The following is a 21614-nucleotide window of genomic DNA, read 5'->3' as shown; positions in this document are numbered from 1 at the left end:
ACCGTGGGATCATGACTAGAGTCCCATGCTTAACTGAGCCACCCAGATGCCCCGTGGTTTCTTTACTACTAATATAATCTGCCTGGGTAACAAAAATTCTATGTTTTGTCTGCATCACATCTTCGATTAGTTAAAAGGAAACAAAACAAAACAAAAAAAAAAAACGAACTGAGTTTTTGCTATTCAAAAAGAGATAAGGCTTTTGCAGCTATATCTGTCCTTGAAATCTTTTTGTCACTTCAGTGAAGTAGATAATTAAGTAGCCATGCATCTAATGAAACTTTTGACATTTTTTGACAAGCTTTCCCAAATCAAGTTTGAAATGAAGTCTTTTTGACCTGAAAGAAACTTTGGGACTTTTTTCTAGAGGGTCCCTGGAATATTTAAAAGTTCTATTAAATTAGGTTTATTTGATATGTTAAATTACATGGGAAGCATTGTCAAATAAGAATACTAAACCCTCTTTATGTTGTATTTGTGTAAGTGTATGGTAGTGTTCCAAAAATTATATGGAGGTTCTAAAATTCTGACATAAGTTTAATGAGAATCTTCTCCTTATAGCAGTATGCCCAATACTCCTACCCCTATTTCCTTTGATCCACAACTGATAAAAAGGGATACACTTCAATTTTACAAAAGCCTGATCAAATCCATAGGGACCAATCATACTACCAAAGTATGTTCTACCAAAGAACAGTCTTTCCACAGCATGCTCTAGAAATAAAAAGACATTGAACATTACAACCATCAACCTGGAGACATGATTTATTGGAAAAAACACTTGCACAAAGGTTCTCTCCAGTCTCACTGGAAGGGACCATACAAGATATTGCTAATCAACCTTTACACCATTAAATTAGAAGGCACCGATTCATGTTTCTTATTTTTTAAAAAGGCTCTCATATCCAGCTGGACTACTAAATCAACTGGAGACCTCAAATTGACTATATTCTGAAAGAAGAAGCAGACAACATCTGAATACACTGCTTTCCTGAAAGTCAGGACCAGGTCAGTACAATAACTCTTTAATATTTGCCAAAAGTATAATGAAAACTTTTAAATTCATTGAGATCTTTGTTCTACTGTTTACCTGGGTAGGAATTCTTATGAATTTTGCTGTTTGATACTCAGTAGGACTTCTTCCCCTGTGGTAGCCAAATCTCAAAACTTTCTGTATACCTATTGTTGTTCCCTCCCTGATTTTATATGTATATATATCCAAATGATGAACTTTTTAATCTTACTAGTTTTTCTTCCAGCTTTCATCTCCTTTGGTACCTAGAGTGGTTAATGTTATTATTCAAATATATCAATCATTAGTGGATTGGCCATAATTCCTCTACTAAAAGTTTGCAAAGTAAGTAAATAACAACTAGTAGTATGCTAATCTCTGAACTTCTCAGATGTTCCCAACTTTACCATAATTTTTGATAAGGAGCCTTCTGCTATAATCTACAGAGTCCAAGCTTTCATCCCCAAACTCCTATTCCATGATTTCTCCTGATATCCCATATCCTAACTAGCTTTTCCTCCCTGACCCCCCCCCCCCAACCAAATAATGACTATTAAACTCCTAGAAGACAGATTCTAGGCCCTTGTATCTGTAACACAAATGCACAGACCCATATTTGATAATAATTCATCACTTGCTTACCTGACCCATTCACTTGACTACCCCTTCCCAAGCTTGCCAGCCTAATGAAACTTGTGGGCAACTCCCTAAGACTGATCCTTGACTTGAGTTTGTTTCCTCTTCATTTCCTGTAAATGAATCTATAAATACTGTCAACATGTCTGGCTTGCTCTGTGCACTTGATATATTTTTGTTTGTGGATATAGTCATCAATCTTGGGCTTATAAATAACAGTTGGAGAGGTCTTAATAGCTTGTGTTTTGGGGAGAATTTAATATCTTCCTTCACTATTCTCAAAATGACTACAGCCACTACTGCCAAATCTCACACAAGAAAAAGAACATTGTTAATACTTGATATTTACCCTGATGAGGAACCTTCAGGATATGAAGACAATAGTTATGGTCATAGCCAATGCTGCTAACTTCCTGCTAGATATTCCACCAGAGATGAGTTTAAATAATATCTTAGAATCATAGGTTCATGGCTTAGAGTAGGCACAGCAGACTTTGAAATTTTGAGAAATGTTGAGAAATTTTAAGAAATATATCTCCTTTTATTAGCTGTGGGTCAGAGGAGGTAGAGGCTAAGTGCAATGGATACCCTGGTGACCATCTGAAAGGATGGGAGTCTGAGTTTCAAAGAGGATGGAATTTAGAGGAAATAACAGTAGGGGGTTGGGCCAAGGTATTTGAAGGGTCTCTACAAATTTTGCCAACTGAGTCTTAATAGTGCCATTACTGTGTTCAACTAACCATGATGATTGAGGATGATCTGCACACACACACAAAAAGTGTCATAAAACTAGCCAAACAGAGTAGACCTGTCCAAGGCACATGACCAGTAAATTGATTTCCCCTATCACTCTGAAGTTCAAGAGGATTTCCCCAAGTAAAGATAATTTTTTTTAACAGAATTTTTTAGCTATAGAAGCAGCAGTGGCCTGAATACAAGGGACAGCTTCAGTCTGGTGAGAAACCATGCAAGGACTAAAACATCCATGACATGAGAAATATATATGAAATTCATCTTCATTTTTTTAATGTTTATTTATTTTCAAAGAGAGGGAGAGAGAGAATCCCAAGCAGGTGTCATGTTCAGCATGGAAGCTGATGTGGGGCTGGATTGCACAAACGTGAGATAATAACCTGAGCTGAAATTGAGTCTGATGCTCAACTGCTTAAGCCACCCAGGTACCCCTGATATCCATCTTGGTGAACAAGTTTCCCTGGATTGTATTTTGAATAGGTAGGACAAGTGAGGTGAACACTTTTTGCGACATTATTAATATTTCCCTACCAATATTGGTTTATGAATGCTATCATTGTGTTAGTAGTCTAATGGTTTAATGCAGCAATAGTGGTAAATAGTAAAAATTTTAGAATTTCTGGTAGGGCTAGATATTTTAATTGGTCAAAACTAGAATTCCTTTTATTGAATTAGCAATTACTGGATATCTCTTGTCAATTTTCCAAATTATCATTTGGAAGAACACTTCTTTGGATCATTACAGAGATTTGGCTATTGGTTTCCTTGAGAGCAGCATTTGAAGCAGAAATGTCAGTGAGGTGGTTTCCTTTGAACTCCAGTGAGTTGAATTTGGAAGGCCCAGGGCCTTAATAATAGCCAGAGCCACCTTTAAAAGTATCAAGTATCAAGGGGCGCCTGGGTGGCTGTCGGTTAAGCGTCTGACTTCAGCTCAAGTCATGATGTCATGGTTAGTGAGTTCAAGCCCCACATCAGGCTCTGTGCTGATAGCTCAGAGCCTGGTGCCTGCTTCCAATTCTATGTCTCCTTCTCTCTCTTTCCCTCCCCTGCTAGCACTCTGTCTCTCTCTTTCTCTCTCACAAATAAACATTAAAAAAATTATGGCATCTAATAAATTTTGGACATGGGGCCATTTTTAATTTATCCCAGTAGAAGTACAACAAAATTTTCATTATTTCCATAACATTCCAAAGTCATGAGCTATCCCAAAGGAAAACTGGCTATCAATATAAATGTTTTCAGCTTTGCTCTTAGCCTAATTACAAGGATAGTTAAAGGGAATCCCAGATTATTTCTTCAGTAACCTTAACTAAAAATGGCAGGAATGGCTCAGAGGTAAAGGGGTTATCCCTGTGCCATGGGTCTAGTTGTTGAAGAGGCAAAGGGGTAGGTGGTGTTCAAAACACTTTGATGTCTAGAGCAAAAGGAAAACTCCTCAACAGTACAGTATGAATAGGAACAGCAAGTTCTGAAAGGAATCAGATAAAATGCCAGCACAGGAGTCAAACTGAAAGCCAGCACAGTTCTAATAGGAATAGTCTGAGTCCAAAAAGGAATTGACTAAAGGCCAAATTAGTACTCTTAGAAAGGACAAGGCCTTAAAACAGATCTTGAAGAAAGCCTGAAGAGCCAAAACACAAAGAGAGCAGAGCTCAAAACCCAGAAGAAAATTAACCTTCAAATTCCAGAGTCAAACAGTGAGCCCAATTAGTGCTGTGAGTATAATTTCCTATTTGCCCATCAGCCTCACAGTTGTTGGGGGTTGCCTCTGGATCCTATCTCTTATAATTACATAACATTTACCTTGAAAGTTATTTTACCAGCAAAAAATGGGGTTTATTAAGGAATAAGAAAATGGAAATTTAGGACTAGCACCTTAAGGCAAAGCCATAGGTAAGTTCAACAATGTAGAGGAACATTATTTTATGTAGAAGAAGGAGGATCTTATCAAGGATTGTTTTGAATGAAAATCCATGGGAAAAAAGCAAGAATTCAGGGTGATGATGGTTTTTCATTGGCTGAGTTGCAGGGATAGTTGATTTTGATTTCTCATAGGAGATGCTTTCCCTATTGGGGTTTGTAATTGACATTAAGTGATAGGGCTCCCCCTCTTGCATCCCTAGTCTACTTTAGTGAGGTTTACATTTATTAATTTTCACAACCCAGGATGGTTCAGTCTTAGGTTCTCTTGCATTTTTAACTGGATTGGAGCTGTCTTGCATTCATGTTTTTAAATTACATTGTTGATTATTATTTTAGTTTGTGCTTTATTTGCTATTTTCAAATTGCTTATGCTATGTATTTCTGGTTATTGTTGTACTACTACTTAAAATGTCAGACTCAAAAACATTCATCAGATGTACCTTTTGACTAAAGGTAATGAGAACCTAGTTGATGTCTACACCTTATTTCTTTAAACCTCCTTATTACTCAAATGTGGCCATAAGACTCTAACCTATCATGATTGTTGAACATCTCAAATATCAATAACCTAAAAAACTCCTTGTCTGCAGGACATAATGTACCCAATGCAGGTTGCCAACCACTCTGCAGTGAAATGGGTCTAACAATTGATCATCAATCCTTTCCTGCCAGAAAGATCTTGATCAAAGGAGAATAAGGAAAAGAAGATTCCAAAGTGAAGTACCTATAAGCATTGCTAAAAGAGTCATTCAAAATAGGGCTGGGGAAAGGTTCAGGAAGCAGGGCCTATGCACATCTCCCTTTCAATTTTTAGAACACCAAGAACTCTTGACTTTTGTCAATTACAACTTGTCAGTTGCATGAGGACGCTTCCTGGAACACCTCCTACTTTGGACTGGAATAGACATAATGTAAAAACTGTTAGCTAAACAGCCAATACTGTACTAGATAGTCAGTTTAACTCTCAGCACCAATCATACTTCTTTCAAAACAAGTTATGTAACCTTGCAGGTTTTGCCTTTATAAGCCTGCATTCCCTGATTGTAATTCAGAGCACACTTTGTTGTCAGTAGTCTGTGTGCCTCATGGATTGTAATCCCTAAGACCTTGATAAATGGAGAATAAAATAGGAGGCCAGATAATAGCTAATAGGAATTTTTTTTTTTTTTTTTACAAAGGACCCCTGGTGCAGGAGTGGTGACTGATATGCAGAGGACAATGCAGAAGGAAGTCACGCTCCCAGCAAAAGTCAGGCTCAGGAACTGGAGGTAAAGTATTGGTGAAGGCTTGTAGTAAGACATGAGCCTGAAAATAAGACACCCAGGGCCTCTTCCCATCCACAAGAATAAGTCTCCGGGGGAATACAGAAGAATAAGCTTTATAATCTGGAGAAACTGGGCCATAGGGGCTGGACTTGGGCACACAATCAAAAAGCAAGGCTGGAGTTCTCCACAGAAACAGGTCATGGACTCCCTCTCATGTCCTGATCTTAACAGACATAAAGAGATATATTGATGGTTATACAATAATAGTAGGGTACTTGAACACCCCATTTACATCAATGGATAGATCATCCAGGCAGAAAATCAATAAAGAAACAATGTCTTTGAAAAACACACTGGGCTAGATAGACTTAAAAAATATATATGGAAAACATTCCATCCCCAAACAGTAGAATATACATTCTTTTCAAGTAAACATAGAACATTCTCCAGGGTGGATCACATATTACCCCACAAAACAAGTCTTGATAGATTTAAGAAGACTGAAGTCATAATCATGCATCTGTGCTAACCACAACAGTATGAAACTAGAAATCAATCACAAGGAAAAAATGGCAAAAAAAAAAAAAAACCACAAGTATGTAGGGACTAAACAACTAATAGGTCAATAGATCAAAGAGGATCAAAAAATACATGGAGACAAATAAAAATGAAAACACAACAGTACATTTTGAGATGTAGTAAAAGCAATGCTAAGAGGGAAATATATGGTGACACATGCTTCCTCAACAAATGAGAAAAGTCTCAAACATTCTAACCTTCCACCTAAAGGAATTAGAAAAAGAATAATAAACATAAAATGCAAAGTCAGTAGAAGGAAGAAAATAATAAAGATCAGAGTAGAAATAGAGAATAATAATTTAAAACCACGGAAAAGATCAATGAAACCAAGAGCTGATTCTTTGGAAAGATAATATTGATAAACCTTTAGCTGGACTTGCTGAAAGAAAAATACCTAAGTAAAAAAAAATTAGAAAAAAAGGAGAAATAACAACCATACCACAAAGGATTATAAAAGACTACTGTAAGTAATTATATGCTAACAAATTGGACAACCTAGAAGAAATGGATAAATTCCTGGAAACATACAATCTTTTAAAACTGAATCATGATGAATAGAAAATATGAACAGACAAATTACTGTAAGGAAATTGAACTCATAATCAAAAGACTCCCAGCAGACAGGTCCAGAACCAGATAGCTTCACAGGCAAATTCTTCCAAACATTTAAAGAAGAGTTCATACCTACTCTCCACAAGATGTTCCAAAAAATAGAAGAAGGAAAGCTCCCAAATACATGCTATGAAGCCAGTATTACCCTGATGCAGAAACCAGAGAAAGAAACTGTGAAAAAGGAAAACTATAGGCCAATATCCAATGAAAATAGATGTAAAAATCCTCAACAAAATATTAGCAAACCAAATTCAATAATACACTAAGAGGATTATTCACCATGATCAAGTGGGATTTATGCTGAGGATGCAAGGATGGTTCAATATTTACAAATCAATGAATGTAATATACAACATTAACAAAACAAAGAATCAAAATCATGATCATCTCCATCAGTGCCAAAAAAGGATATGAGAAATTCAACCTCTTTTCATGATAAAAACTCTGAACTAAGTGTTTTAAAGGAAACATAATAAAAATCATATATTATCAGCTAAGATCATAATCAATGGTGAAAAAACTGAAAGCTTTTACTCTGAGAACAACACAAGGATGTCCACTCTCATCATTTTTTTTAACATAGCACTGGAAGTCCTAGCTACATCAACCACAAGAAATAAATGGTATCCAAATTGGTAAAGAAGAAGTTAAACTGTCACTATTTGCAGATGATATGATACTACACATAGAAAACCCTAAAGTGTCCACCCAAAAATTTACAATAAATGAATTCAGCAAAGTTGGATCATACAAAATTAATACACAGAAATTGGTTGTATTTCCATATACTAGTAACAAAATAGCAGAAAGAGAAATTAAGAAAAAGTCTCATTTATAATTGCACCAAAAAGAATAAAATGCCTAGGAATAGACTTAACCAAATAGATATTGAAGATGACACAAGTGGAAAGATATTCCATGTTTATGGAGAAGAATTAATATGTTAAAATGTCCATGCTACCCAAAGCCATCTACAAATTCATTGCAATACCTATCAAAATACCAATAGCATTTTTCACAGAACTAGAATAATCGTAAAATTTGTATAAAACCACAAAAGACTCCTAATAGCTAAAACAATCTTGAAAAACAACAAAGCTAGAAGTATTACAATCCCAGATTTCAAAATATACTACAAAGGAGTCTGGTACTGGCACAAAAAAAGACAGGTTGATATAAAGAACCCAGAAATAAATCCACACTTATATAATCAGTTAATCTATGACAAAGGAGGCAAGAATATGCAATAGGGAAAAGACCAATGTCTTCAATAAATGGTGCTGGGAAAACTGGATAGCCACATGCAAAAGAATGAAACTGGACCACTTTCTTATACCTACACAAAAATAAACAAAAATGGTTTAAAGACCTAAATGTGAGATATGAAACCATAAAACACCTAGAAGAAATCATAGGCAGTAATTTCTTTCACATTGACTTTAGCCACGTTTTTCTAGATATGTCCCCTCAGGCAAAGTAAACAAAAGCAAAAATAAACTGTTGGGACTAAACCAAAATAAAAAGTTTTTTCATAGTGAAGGAAGCCATCAAGAAAACAAATAGGCAACTAACAAATGGGACAAGATATTTGCAAATGATATAAATGATAAGGGGTCAATATCTAAAATATATAAAGAACTCCAACTCAACACCAAAAACAAGAAATAATCTAATTGAAAATGGGCAGAGGACCCAAATAAACATTTTTTTTTCCAAAAAACATACAGATATCCAACAGATACATGAAAAGATGCTGATCACTACCAATCATCAGGGAAATACAAATCAAAATCACAATGAGAGATCATCAGTCAGAATGGGTAGAATCAAAAAGGAATAACAAGTATTGAAGAGGATGTAGAGAAAAAGCAACACTCAAGGACTATTGGTGGGAATGCAAATTTGTGCAGCCACAGTATGGAGGATCCTCATAGAAATACCATATGAACCAGTAATTCTACCACTGGGTATTTACCCAAAGAAAAAGAAACACTAATTCAAAAATATTTGCATCTGCATCACGATGTTTATTGCAGCATTACTTTACAATAGCCAAGGTATGGAAGCAACCCAAGTGTCCATTGATAGATGAATCAATAAGGAAATGGTATATGTACACAATAGAATACTACTCGTCCATAAGAAAAGAATGAGCTCTGGTCATTTGTGAAAACATGGGTGGACCCAGAGGGTATGATGCTAAGTGAAATAAGTTAGACAAAGACAAATACCACATTTCACTTTTATGTGGGGGGGAAAAAAAAGAATAAATCATAAAGAGAAGCAGAGAACAAACTGATGGTTGCCAGAGCGGAGGGGATAGGAGGATGGGCAAAATGGGTGAAATGCATGGGAAGTATTGGTTTCCAGTTATGAAATGAATAAATCATAAAAAGTTATAGCATAGGAAATATAATGGATGGTAATGTAATAATGTTGTATCAAGACAAATGACAGCTACACTGGTGATGAGAATAGTATAAGACATAGACTTAGTCACTATATACCTAAAACAAATGTAACGTTGCATATCAACTATACTTCAATAAAAAAGTGGATATGTACAACCTGTGTATTTAGTGGCCCATTCAAGAACAGTATTAGATTCAAAACGTAAGTGTCCTGAAAATTTGTTTAAAAAAATGGTTAAAAACAATTTAAATCATGGGGTGCCTGGGTGGCTCAGTAGGTTAAGTGACTTGATCTCAGGGGCCATGAGTTCAGGCCACATATTGTGCTCCAAAAAAAATTAGATCATATTTAAAGCCTCCAGAAGAGGAGTCATAAAGAGGGCCATTGGTTACACACAGCAAAGTGTTAAAATCCTTTTCCTCAGCTTTTTCCTTATATCCTGCTATTGCCTTAGTTTTCCAGTCCTATTGTATAGAGTTCCTTGAATTCACTTGAAACTCAGCCTAAGGTGCTATGTCTCAATCTCACCAGTTGCCCCCCGGCCCCCTCTTGATTCATTCTCTAAAAGACCTCTTTTCAGGCCATAGCTCTACCCACTTCCCTGAGTAGAACCACAAAGGCCAGGGGTCAGCAACCCTCAGAGCACAGGAATTCTTACCAAAGAAGCTGGGGTAGTGCAAAGCTGCCTGAACACATTGTGAGCCCATCATATTGATGCATGACTATTTTTTCAGTCTGTGGAAATGTTATGGATTTTTAGTAACTCTTCGACACCCAGGGTCCCTGGCCTATGATGGAAACTACTACCTCATTTTCTACCTCCTTGAAATCTCTGCAGGACCCAGTTTAACAATTTACACAGGGTGTTTTGTGAGAGTACAGGGCAGCAACAATGTCTAAATCCAGACTCATATTGAAACATGTCCACTCCAATAAATCAATGTTCTTACCTTGACTAATTTATTGACTTACTTGGCTGGGAAAAGGTCATGAACAGCATTAGACTGGATTCAAATTGATCTAACCACCAAACAGCAACAAAAAGAAAGAATTTCATTATTTACCCCACAAATCGGTCAGTTTTCTATATATTTTTTTTCTTATTTCTATAACAATATCTACAGACTCACATCTGGCACTCTACACAATTTATTTGAAAATACTAAAAACCTCAGCAGAACAAAAGTTAAAAAGTTGAGAAAGGGATACAGGAAAAAGAAGGGGGCAGGAATAAAGTTATCTCACATTTATTAGAATTAGAATCCTGGCATCTCATTGTTTTAGCAAAAATAGGGAAATCATGTTTGTCCCAACATAAAACCTAAGTCTGTAGCAGTCTAAGATGAAAATTTTCTAGGCCTTCCCTTAATTGGACAATGTCACCTTGTCTCCCTGGAAGATAACCAACCAAGAAGGAAAATGAGCAAGAATATAAATAGATAATAAATACATACATAGCATGTATTACCATGTGCCATGAATGGAGAGCAGAGAGTGCAATAAGGGACAACACTAGCCCAGATTTAAGAGGTTTTGCCTTAAGACTGGGCTCTCCCACTAAAGGTCAAGGTGCAGGTAGCAATTCTGTTAATCTTCATCTTTCTAAGGGAATTTTGGCCAGGTGATCCCTAAGATTCTTCTTAACTCCACAATTCAAAATCTCCTTTTGGAGTCATACTCATCCATTTATCTTTAATTCTCAACACAATTGAAAGAACATCAACTGTGGAGTCAGAAGAAATGGGTTTATACCCCAGTTAGGCCCTCATTTGTATGATATTGGGCAAGTCATTATCATTTTGTCTTCTTTTACTGTTTATTATTACTTCCTCAATATAAAATAATGTTTTTCTTATATTACTGAGAAGGGTAACTATAATAGCAAACATATATTGTAAATGATTAAATACTATGCAAATTTTGGTCATTAATATTTTCATGGCTCTGTCAACAGGGTTTCTTCCTCTATTGATAGTAAGGTAGTAATGTATTGAAATTTTCCAAGATAAAGCCTAGTGTGTAATATTCCTCCTCCCCCAAAAAATCATTTGCACAGACCCAGTGGCCAAAATTGTGGACTATTCTTTTGATTAATTATTCTATTTTAAAAGTCTGAACTAATTTCCATAATAAGACATAGGAAAGATCTCTAGCAATATCTCTTCAAGTAATTAAAAACCTATTATTATAATTTCCTTTTTAATTAAATAGGCAGTGGAACAGTGTCTTAGTTCAGGCTGCTAAAGCAAAGTATCATAGACTGGGTGGCTTATCAATGGAAATGCATTTCTCCCAGTTCTGGAGGCTGAAAGTCTGAGTTCAGGGTGCCAGCATAGTTGAGTGCTGGTGAGGAGAGCCCTCCTGTGTGTTGCAGACTGCTGACTTCTCATTGCATCCCTCACAAGGCAGGAAAAGAGCAAGCTAGCTTTCTGGTTTCTTCTTATAAAGGCACTAATCCCACTCATTAGGGCTCCACTTCCTGACCTACTTATTCCCTAAAGGTTCCACCCTCCAGATACCACCACACCAGGGACTAGATTTTAACATATGAATTTAGAGAGACACAACATTCAGTCTGAAACAAATGGTGTTATACAAAAGTAAGAGAGACAATTCAGCAAATTCAAAAATGCTGATGTCATTCAAAAAATTCTACAATGAAAATCTATTTTTATTCTCTTTATACACCAAGGTATAGGGTTAAAAAAGTTCTTTCTAGATGTTGATTTTCCCTTCACCTTCAGAACTTTTGGACTTTTTTCTCTCCAGACTCCTAAATGATTTGCTAAACCTTCATTGTCTGTCTGACCAAGAGTCACCAAGAGATAGTTACTCTGGGGGAAAATAAATTAAAAACCAGCAGTGGCTGCTGTCTTCACATGGAAAGTTATGCAAATGTTCATCTGTTCTTTTGAAGCCTTGAGCATCCTGTGGGACCAACAGTCTTTTTGCCAGAATTCATAATCCTACCGTTTAAAGTGAAGGTGCATTTACCTATCAGAAGGAAGCTAGCCAACAGGTTTTACAGTATCAGAATGATCAGAAACTGCTTCCAAATACTAAGTCTCGTGGTGGAAATATGGTTCTTTGGGGCTATTGGAAGTATCAGACTCTCTCCCCTGAACTTTCCGCTCACTGGCCCATAAGCTGATTGGAGCAATCTCAGCCAGAGGAGCCTCAGAGTCGAAGAAAAAAATTTAGTAAAATCTTTCATGGTGCTTTTTCCCAAATAAAACTTTGACTAAATGAAATGCTCCCAAGGAAGTTGTTAATTGGATTGTTTGGTGAATAAATCAATAGGTAAGAATCCATTTTTCCCTCAGCTCGTGGCTAAAATACATCTTCTCAAAGAAAGAGGCCCAATTTCCTTGCTACGTACAGCATTTGATTCAGTGCCAAACATTTTTGGGAAAACCTGTGTCTTAGCATATTCATAACCTAAAGAATAAAAGCAATAGCAGAGGGTGAGGAAAGTCTCAAAGGCTATTCTTGGGGAAAGCCTAGCTCCATGTATTTTAGCCTCCCTAGAAGGGCAAAGAGGATGGAGATTATGTTAGGAACCTTATTTCTGTTACAGCCTTCTATCTTTATGACCATCCATACAGGCAGGTTACTCAGGCACTCCACAGTTTAAAAAAAATCCCTATTATAAGCAATACCTAATGATAAACAATGAATAAAATAGTCTCTGTCTTCTGTCCTTATAGTATGGCAAGACAGACATGCTAAGAACTACAGGTGCGATGAGCTTAAAAAGAAGTGTGGGGTGTTATAAGAGCATATATAATGAACAGGAAATACCTGAGCAAAGATGGAGAAGTTGTGAGGGGCAGAACAGTTATTATCTTTTTTGACAGATAGTGCAAGTGAAGCCCCAACAGATTAATTATCCCACAAGTGAGTGAAGAGACAGGATCCAGATCCAGATTCCTGTCCTTCAAAGTACAGGTACTCAGAGATTCCCATCTGAGACTCTGAGTATATCTTATCTGCTCAGTCCTGCCTGGGAGCAATTGTCCTCAGGTTTTTCTCCTAAGTTGGGGAAGACAGAGGAGGGAATAAATTTAGTCAACTTCATTTTAACAAAGAAAGCAGATAACATCTCTTTAAAATGTTTTCTAGAAGTGATTCTATAAAAGAATCATGTATTACTAGCTGAGACTTGTGCCATAATAACTCTGAAAGTACTAAAGCTTGGGACTCTGGGCAAATTTGGAAAGATCAGCTGTCAGAGCCCGCAGCACCCACTTTTAGATTTTGTGTTCATGGGCCCTACACCCTAACCTACTAGGCTCTGGATCACACTGCATCCCAGATGCCTACAGTACAGGCAAATGCTACATAAGCCTCTTGCCAATCTCACAACTCAGGAATCTTTCTTCAAGGACCAGAGAGCCATCTTTTTGAAATGTAGTTACCAAGGAAGATAAAATGCCCAATCTCCCAGTTTGGGGAAAGAGCTGAGCCTAACTTCAGCAATCACCTGACTCCAAATTCCAAAACCTATTTCCAGTCATACATGTAGGAGGTAACTAGTAAGTTTATCTTGAAGACATAAGTGTAATGGGTTGCACCTACTTTGCTATATAACAGAGTGATTTCTTTCTGTCTTTACAGTATCTTTAGGGGATGGCCTGTAATGTGCATCACATTCTGCTCTAATGCTTACTCAATAGTAAGGCTGTTGGCTTTGTCTTGTAACCTATGTGGAGAGGTGTTGTAATTCGGGAGATTTTGCTTTTAATGATTGTCCTCCAACCACCCCCGCTCTGCCATTTTCCCACTGATAGGAAGAGGTGAATTTTATGATGACTGCCTACAGTCCAGACAGAGTGTTGCACTTTCACCAGGCTTGCAAAATCAAAGTGTGAATTGTTCCCATATAATCACGTGAGAGGCAATTTTCAGCAGCATGTTTAGCCACGCTCACAGAACACAGGGTCAAGAACAGCTTGAGTCAATCTCCTTGTCAATCTCCCTCAGTGACAATTTAATAAAAAACAGAATTTAAATTAGAAAGATGAAAGTATCCCCCTTGCAGGGCCAGAGCATTTGTAGAAGGAAGAAAATGAAGCCAGGCTTCCAAATCTATCAAGAAGAATGGGAAGAAAAGCTTTGGAAAGACCAGTAACAACACTCCCAGGCTTGTTGCTTGTGTTATTTTCCCTGTAGTGCTTAACAGTTGACTGCAGTGAAACAAGCCCTGTGCACTTTGACAGCACCAGCAGGATGGAGACCAGTGGAGGCTCTGCTTACAGACTTTGATAGGGAGACGCCCAAAGGATGGGGGTCAGATGTAAGAGGAAGAGAAAAAAACCCAATACCTAAGACCTCCAAAAGAGGAAAGGAAAGCCAGAGAGAGGGCAAATATCTTTAGGACCCAGGGACAGTGCCCATTTCACAGGATGCTCTGCTGGGACACTTGGAAGACCCCTCAGGTCCCCTCACCTGCAGGCTGAAATGCCTGATTTTCTACCATCTGGACCTTGTGGATTTCATTTATGATCTGATCCTTGCTCAGTGGATGAGCACTATTTATTGAGCACTTGGTATGTGCCTAGTAACTGAGGTAGCATTCAAACACTCAGGCACACCCTTTGTTTTGGAAGTAAGATAGGTAGATGTATCTGTCTGTCTGCCTATCTGGACTCCTAGATCTTTGTATTCAGGTATTCATTCAAATGTTCCCTCTACCTAGAGGCTTTTCCTAACCACCTATCTGAAGTAGCCATTTCATCTCTTACAACATCCTAAAGGCACTCTCTGTATGGCTCTTATTCCTACTTGCAGGGAAACTTGTCTCTCTCCTTCTCTGCTGTTTCCCAAGGAAGAAGAGCAGTACCCAGTACTGGCACTTGGTAGCTTTGTTTACTTAAGTAATTCACTAGTTGATGGCAAATTCCCAATGGACCTTTGGGTCTGTTCAGTCTTTTTGAGTTAGAGGGAAGTGGAGAGAAAGCACAAGGGTACTACTGTTTGTAGCCAATAATAAAAAAAAAAGTTGGAGAAAGGATTTTTATAAAAAATAGTTTTCTAATTTCCCACTTTTTCCTAGGGCTACAAATGGCACCAATGGAAGTGGGTTTTAGTCAGGAGTCCTATAAATGCAGGGCTGCTGCACTCTGATATCCCCCAGCTGGAAGGCAACTGCTCCTGTAACTTCCCTGGTTGCTCTGTCACTTGTCATCACTTTGCACTCAAGTCATCTTCCTGCATGTTTGCGTTGCTCCAAGGACCACTCCTGGGTCTGAGTTCACTCCTTCTCCTCTTCTTTCCCTCCAGCCTCCCTCCCTATAGCCTGGGCAGTGGTCAAGGTCAGTCTTACAAATGTGCATGAATGAACTGCCACAAGGCAAACCCTAAATCTTTAATGTCATCTTGTTATTTAATTTTCTCATAAAAGTGTGATGGAAAAAAAAAAAAATGATGACATTCTATTTAATTGAAGCCACCAACAGATGGTTCTGGTTAATTGAGGTTTTTTTGGTAGGCTCTCTTTACGAAAGACCCTGTCACACAGGCTTCTTAGCATCTCCTTCCAGGCCCCAGAGCCAAGTGCTTGGAGAACATATGCTCTTTTTGAGAACTCTAGTCTGTCTGCTCTGGGAATTCTTCCAAATTCCCACTAGTAGTGCTCATTATGACTCTATTTCCTCATAAAAATACCATAAGGGTAACACCACCACATATTTTTACAGCCTTTTACAATTCACAAAGCACCTTGACATCCATGGTCTCTTCTTTATCACAGGCTGTTTGCTCCTTAGATAAGAGAGGCTCCATTTGAATCAGGATTCCAGAGGAAAAGCAAGGATGTACAATGCCTTCTAGAAGGAGAATAAGGAGTGGACGTATCCTAATGCAGCTTCTCATGAGATAGCAAGAGGAACACATCTTTGCCCCTAACATCAGCAAGCTTGAGTGCCAGTGCCTTCAAGTATCATTGTTATCATGTGGTGTCATTATTAATAACGGCTAATTGTTTACCCTGTACCTGCTAGGTAACATGTCCTAATAAAGGTTACAGAATCTCATGTTACTGGTATGGATTTGCTGAGAGGAGCATTGGGGAATAAAGGCTTTCTTGAAACCAAAGCCTAGGCCAAAGCCTACCATATGTACAACAGAAGAATGAAGCTTCTCTGTTAAGTGATAGTGATGGCTCAGCCCTCCTGAATCCTCTTTCCTCCCTTCACTGATGACTCCTGCAGCCATGAAGACAACTCTGGGGACTTCCCAGGGCTATTCAGAGCACACCTGGAAGATGGTTTTGAGAGGACCTTGACTGGGAGAAGCACAAGAGAGGAGAGAGGAAGTGAGGGGACAGGAAGGTCACAGAAAAGCCATTTTCCTGTGACACTCCAGCTCCTCAGAGTGTGAGGGGCTTACGTAACAATAAGGGCACATCCTCATGGCAGACACAAGCCTGTGTTCCCCCAGCACCCTTCCTCACCTGGACACCTGCTGCTGGGAGCAGCTGTCACCCTGGACACTTCCCACATCTCTCCACTTAAGTGCCACCATGGAAGCAGAAAGGAAGTCCTGATTCTGCCTGCTGTCCATCCCCTGACATTATCGAGTCCTTGTAAAATGCATCCATGCCAGTTCAGAGCTCTGCCTGCAGACTTCAGAGAACCTTGAGAAGTCTGACCTCCTTGTGTTTCTGTCCCTTGTGCTGGGCCTGACAGATACTGATCTAGCAGAAACATGGATGGCTCGGGGAACTCACCTTGCCCCGACTTCTGCAGCAACCTCTCCACAGACTTCGGCAAAGGCTCAGGAGCTTGTCATCTATCATACTCACCTTTCATTTTCCAGACAGCCTCCCTGGGTGTTTTGCTACCTTGTCAGTGCTAATAGAGCCTCTCCGTGTGAGAGGGCCCATCCAGTTTCTGCCCTCCCTACAACACAACCCTCCAGAATCACAGTACTGAAAACGCAAAAATCAAATCCTTGCCTTTCAACATCACATTATCCTAAAAAGCATATTTGGAATTGGGTGTACATAAAAATATAACCTCTGCATTTTTCTTAGCTCTAAAATTGAGTGAGCCATAGTTGCTACCTCAGAGAATTGTGATTGCTGACATGTTATGTCAAGTGCTCCATGCAGTACCTGGCATAGGAAGTACTCAGTAGATAATAATGAGTAAATAGCTTGACATGTAACTAAATACAGAACAGTAGAGCATAGGACTCTGGGTTAGTTACCATTCTCTTTCCTTTCCTGTGGAGATGATAATTATTACTAACATTTATACTTTAAGCAACTTTTTGCGACTGCTTAAAAACTCAGATCTCATGTGAAGTCAAGGCGTATGCTTTAAGATCTAACCGAAAACGCGGTAGAGTAAGTCATTAAGAACATGGGCAGTGGGGCCAGACCACACTGGACCAAATCCCGATGTTGGCCTTAATAACTGTGTTACCTTGTGTAAGTCACTTAACCTTGCTGTGCCTTAGTTTCCTTGTCTGTAAAACAGAGACAGTGATAGTACCTGACTCATGGAGATGGTATGAAGAGTAAAGGGGATACTCCATAAAAGGGCTGACTGCAATGCCTGGCATAAAGCAAGGTGCTCCCTAAATCCATTGGTGACATAGAAATCTGCTGCTGCTGTTCCTATTACCACAACGACTCTAAACAGATTTCTACTTGCCTCACTTCAGGATTGCTATCCCTGAACATTCCTTCTGCTCATCTCACCCCTGGATTGGACCCATTTGAGATTAACCCATTAACCCTTGAGATTACCCTCCTCTTTTGGGCAGCACACAGGCACTGCCAGACACCCCACTTGCCCCCATTCAGCCTTCCTTCTCCTCCCTACAACTTGAGCCACTGAAGTCCAGGATGCTTTGAAGGCAAGCCACCCTTAGTTATTGTGGTTATGACAAGGCTATTCTGCGCACCCCGCATATCTCTTGCATGGTGTATGTGCACAGGACTGCTAATCATAGAGCCAGCATAAAAACAGAAGAATAAAAATAAAAAGGATTTGAGTTGTGGGTTGTGAAACTGTGACACCCTGTACAGCCCAGGCTGAGGAAAGGTTAGCTCTAAGACAACCATCCATGACACCATGGTACCTGCAAAGCAAGATTGGTCTCATTCCCTGGAGGTCTGCTGAGATGCAGGACCTGGGGCTCACCCTGGGGCTTCCATCAGAGCAGCCAGGATCATAGTGAGGAAGTTCATAGGAGCCAGACAATGCCATTGAGGTACATGTGAACCCAGAGTTAGTGCCTGCTATTGGCCTGGAGAATTTTAAACATACAAAGATAGCTGGAGCAGGTGGTAGATGGAAGGAAGTAAATAAAGACACCTATGGGGCAGCTTGGACTCCAATCTTTTGGTATCACCAGGATGCCTGAGTTTTCCCAGAGCCCTTGTTGGTGCTAGAGAAGGAAACAGGCTTGGATCACTATCCAAGAAAAAGGGCTTTTAAATAAGGAAACACAGCACCTGGGCAGCTCAGTCTGTTAAGTGTCTGACTCTTGATTTCAGCGCAGGTCATAATCTTATAGTTCATGAGATGGAACCCCACATCAGGGTCTGCACTGACAGTGAGGATCCTGCTTGGGATTCTCTCTCTCCTCTCCCTTTACCCCTCTCATGTTCGCTTGCTCACTCATTCACTCACTCACTAGCGGGAAGGGAAGGGAAAGCGGGAACTCTATTACAAAGGACTATGGTTTTACTTCAGGAAGTCAAAAGCTGGGGAGGGTCTTAAAATATCAGCCAAGGAAGCCATCAAAAGGAATGGTGCATTGTGATGACCCTTTAAGAGCTTCCTAGGAGCCCAGATTCCTTCTCCAAGAGGAAGCTGGCAATGAAGGTTTGCCACTCAGCAGCAACAGCCAGATTATAATACACCAGTTAAGTGACACCTTTTCCTTTTATCTACTGAGTCTCAATCCCTCCCTTACCCAGATTAACAAAGAGCCAGAAAAAGAGAGGAAGGGGGGGTAAAAAAAATAAAAGTTCTTTTCCCCACTACATGACTCTGAGCAGGAGTCTGCTGCTGACTGTCTCCAAGAGGAAAACCTTGATTTATAGCAATAAGCAACTTCCATGGGGCAGATCCTCCCACCATGGCTGCTGTTCATCCACCAACACATCACTGAATTCAGAGTTGGAGGAGATGGTAATAATTGGCTTTTCCTAAGATCTCCAGCATTGCTGAGCAGAGCATGAGCTGGGGTGAGAAAGGTTGGGGTTAGGAATAGAGGAGAGTTTGAATGAGATAGGAGATTGAAGTTTTTATTTATACTGGACAGGATTTCTTTATAATTGGAAAATGAGGCTTGATAACCAAAGTGGATCTATTCTTATAGTTGAATGTGATCAAGACACTTCTCTCCAGATGGTATCAAGATGTTTGAGATCAGTCAGACTGTTTTTAAGACAGCGATGACTAAGAAGTAAAGGCACTCTTGGTATCTCACAAAGTTCACACTGTTTAATATTCAGGTTATATTTCAGTCCCAAAGGCTCCCTTAGGGGTTTATCATCCATTACATTCCAGAGGAAGAATCAGCCTTTGTGGATACTGTTACCTCTCCCTCGCTCCAATCATCCTCCTTCAGGGAAATGGGGCTGAACTGTTATAATGAGAGCTCATCATGTTTATTTGGAAGAAAATTTTTAAAAACTGAAAGGTACGAATGCATCCAGTTTCCAGTTACAAAATATAACTCCAGGCTAGTGGGAGCAAGACTAGTGTAGAGAAGTCCGTGCCCTGGTCTGGTTGCCTCCCCCAGCCCCTGGATTGTCCCTGTGCTGTGCATGTCCATTGTACTGCAGACCCTCTGGGGCAGCTGAGCAAGACCCTCAGGAGCCCACCTACAGTGGAAATGTCCCTTGAAGGACATTAGGTCATAAGAACGAAGGATTACTTTGGAAAGAGACATCATTGGGGGCTAAATGACTCTTGACAAGAAGTTCATTAGACCTTGACCCATCATATAGACAGTTATACTCCAGACATCCCCCACAGGCACAAGTATCAGCCTGGGCTAAGCTACCATTATGTCCTGCCGGGAGAAGGAGTCTCCCAACTGTACTCCCTAATCCTGTCTTTGCTTAGTATAGTCTATTACCTCCACAGCAGTAGAGTTATCCTATTAAAACCTAAGCCAAATCCTCTCTGCTGAAAAACAAAATGAAATGAAGTCTCCCCCATTTCATTCAGTAAAAGCCAAAGTCCTTCTAATGGCCTAGGCCTACATGATCTGCCCAGATAATTCTCTGGCCTCAACCCCTACCACCCTTTGCGTTAGACACTTTTCACCAGCCACCCTGATCTCCTTGTTATTTCTCATACCACCAACCAGATCCTATCTCAGGGCCTTTGCACTCTGTTCCTTTACCTGGCAAAACCTTCCCACCAGAGGCCATGTCATATACTCTTCCATTTACTTACGGTGTCTTCTCAAAAGAAGTATATCTAGCAATGGCTTTCTGACTGCCTTATATAAAAAATCTCTTGCCCTGCCCCAGAACTTACTGTCCCCTTCGTTCCACTTAATATTTTTTACACAGTTATCACAAACAATCTGTATATACTACCTTGTTTACTGATTATTGACTTTCTATTTACACTGGAATGTAAACCCTCTAAGAAAAGAGACTTTACCTGATTTGTTTTTTAAGATTTTATTTTTTAAGTAATATCTATACCCAATGTGGGGCTCAGATTCACAACCCCAAGATCAAGAGTCAAATGTTCAACTGACTGAGACAGCCAGGTTCCCCCCCACCTGATTTGATCCTTAGCACCTTGATGAGCACTGAGCATGTAACAGCAACATGATAGATATCTACTGAAGGGATAGGTGTTTCTCCTAAGTAATACACGACCAATGAACAAAATCTGGGGACGAATTCCCCTAAGTCTGTGGAGCAAGAGGCATTCCATGAATCACCCCTTTCTCTCCTCATCATGAGGACCAAAGTGGAAAGATTCACCCAGTCTGGAACCGTTTTTTTGTTTTGTTTTGTTTTGTTTTTAGAGAAAGGACACTAAGCCCTAAAGAGAGGAAAAGAAACACAACCGAAAATATTAAATTCCTCCAGACTTCTGTTTGCCCTTATTTAGTCACATTGACCGTGTAATCATCTCCTCCTTTTCATATCTAATTTTTCCTAACTCTCTTGATTCATCCCTTCCATCCACATTTCTCATAATTTGGGAAGTAGTAGTCTCAATAGATCTGCTTAGCAGTGAGCCTATTTTGTGCTTCATCTCCTTAGCAAAGAACTCTCTTAAGCAGGTCAGATGTCCAGTGCCTAGCCAGTGAGAAATTTTAGCTGAAATAACATTATTCAGTGTTTTACTGAGGTATAAATTACATATAGTGAAATATACAGATCCTAAGTGCATGTGTAGAAAGAAGTTTATAGAGCTACAAACCTGTGT

The 21614-nt window shown here is 39.3% G+C and overlaps 1 long non-coding RNA gene across 1 annotated transcript; it reads left to right on the top strand.

Annotated features, from left to right (window-relative positions):
- Positions 1–737: 737 nt before the first annotated feature.
- On the top strand, positions 738–16226 carry LOC106967744 (uncharacterized). Its single transcript, XR_008290534.1, has 4 exons — positions 738–1008; positions 1248–1357; positions 2696–2881; positions 15944–16226. It is a non-coding gene; the product is annotated as an uncharacterized LOC106967744 (long non-coding RNA).
- Positions 16227–21614: the final 5388 nt, after the last annotated feature.

The sequence above is a fragment of the Acinonyx jubatus genome, chromosome D1, assembly GCF_027475565.1.
Source record: "Acinonyx jubatus isolate Ajub_Pintada_27869175 chromosome D1, VMU_Ajub_asm_v1.0, whole genome shotgun sequence".
NCBI lineage: Eukaryota > Metazoa > Chordata > Mammalia > Carnivora > Felidae > Acinonyx > Acinonyx jubatus.
The sequence above is the reverse complement of the archived record's forward strand: the minus strand, read 5'-3'. Positions and strand labels throughout refer to the sequence as shown.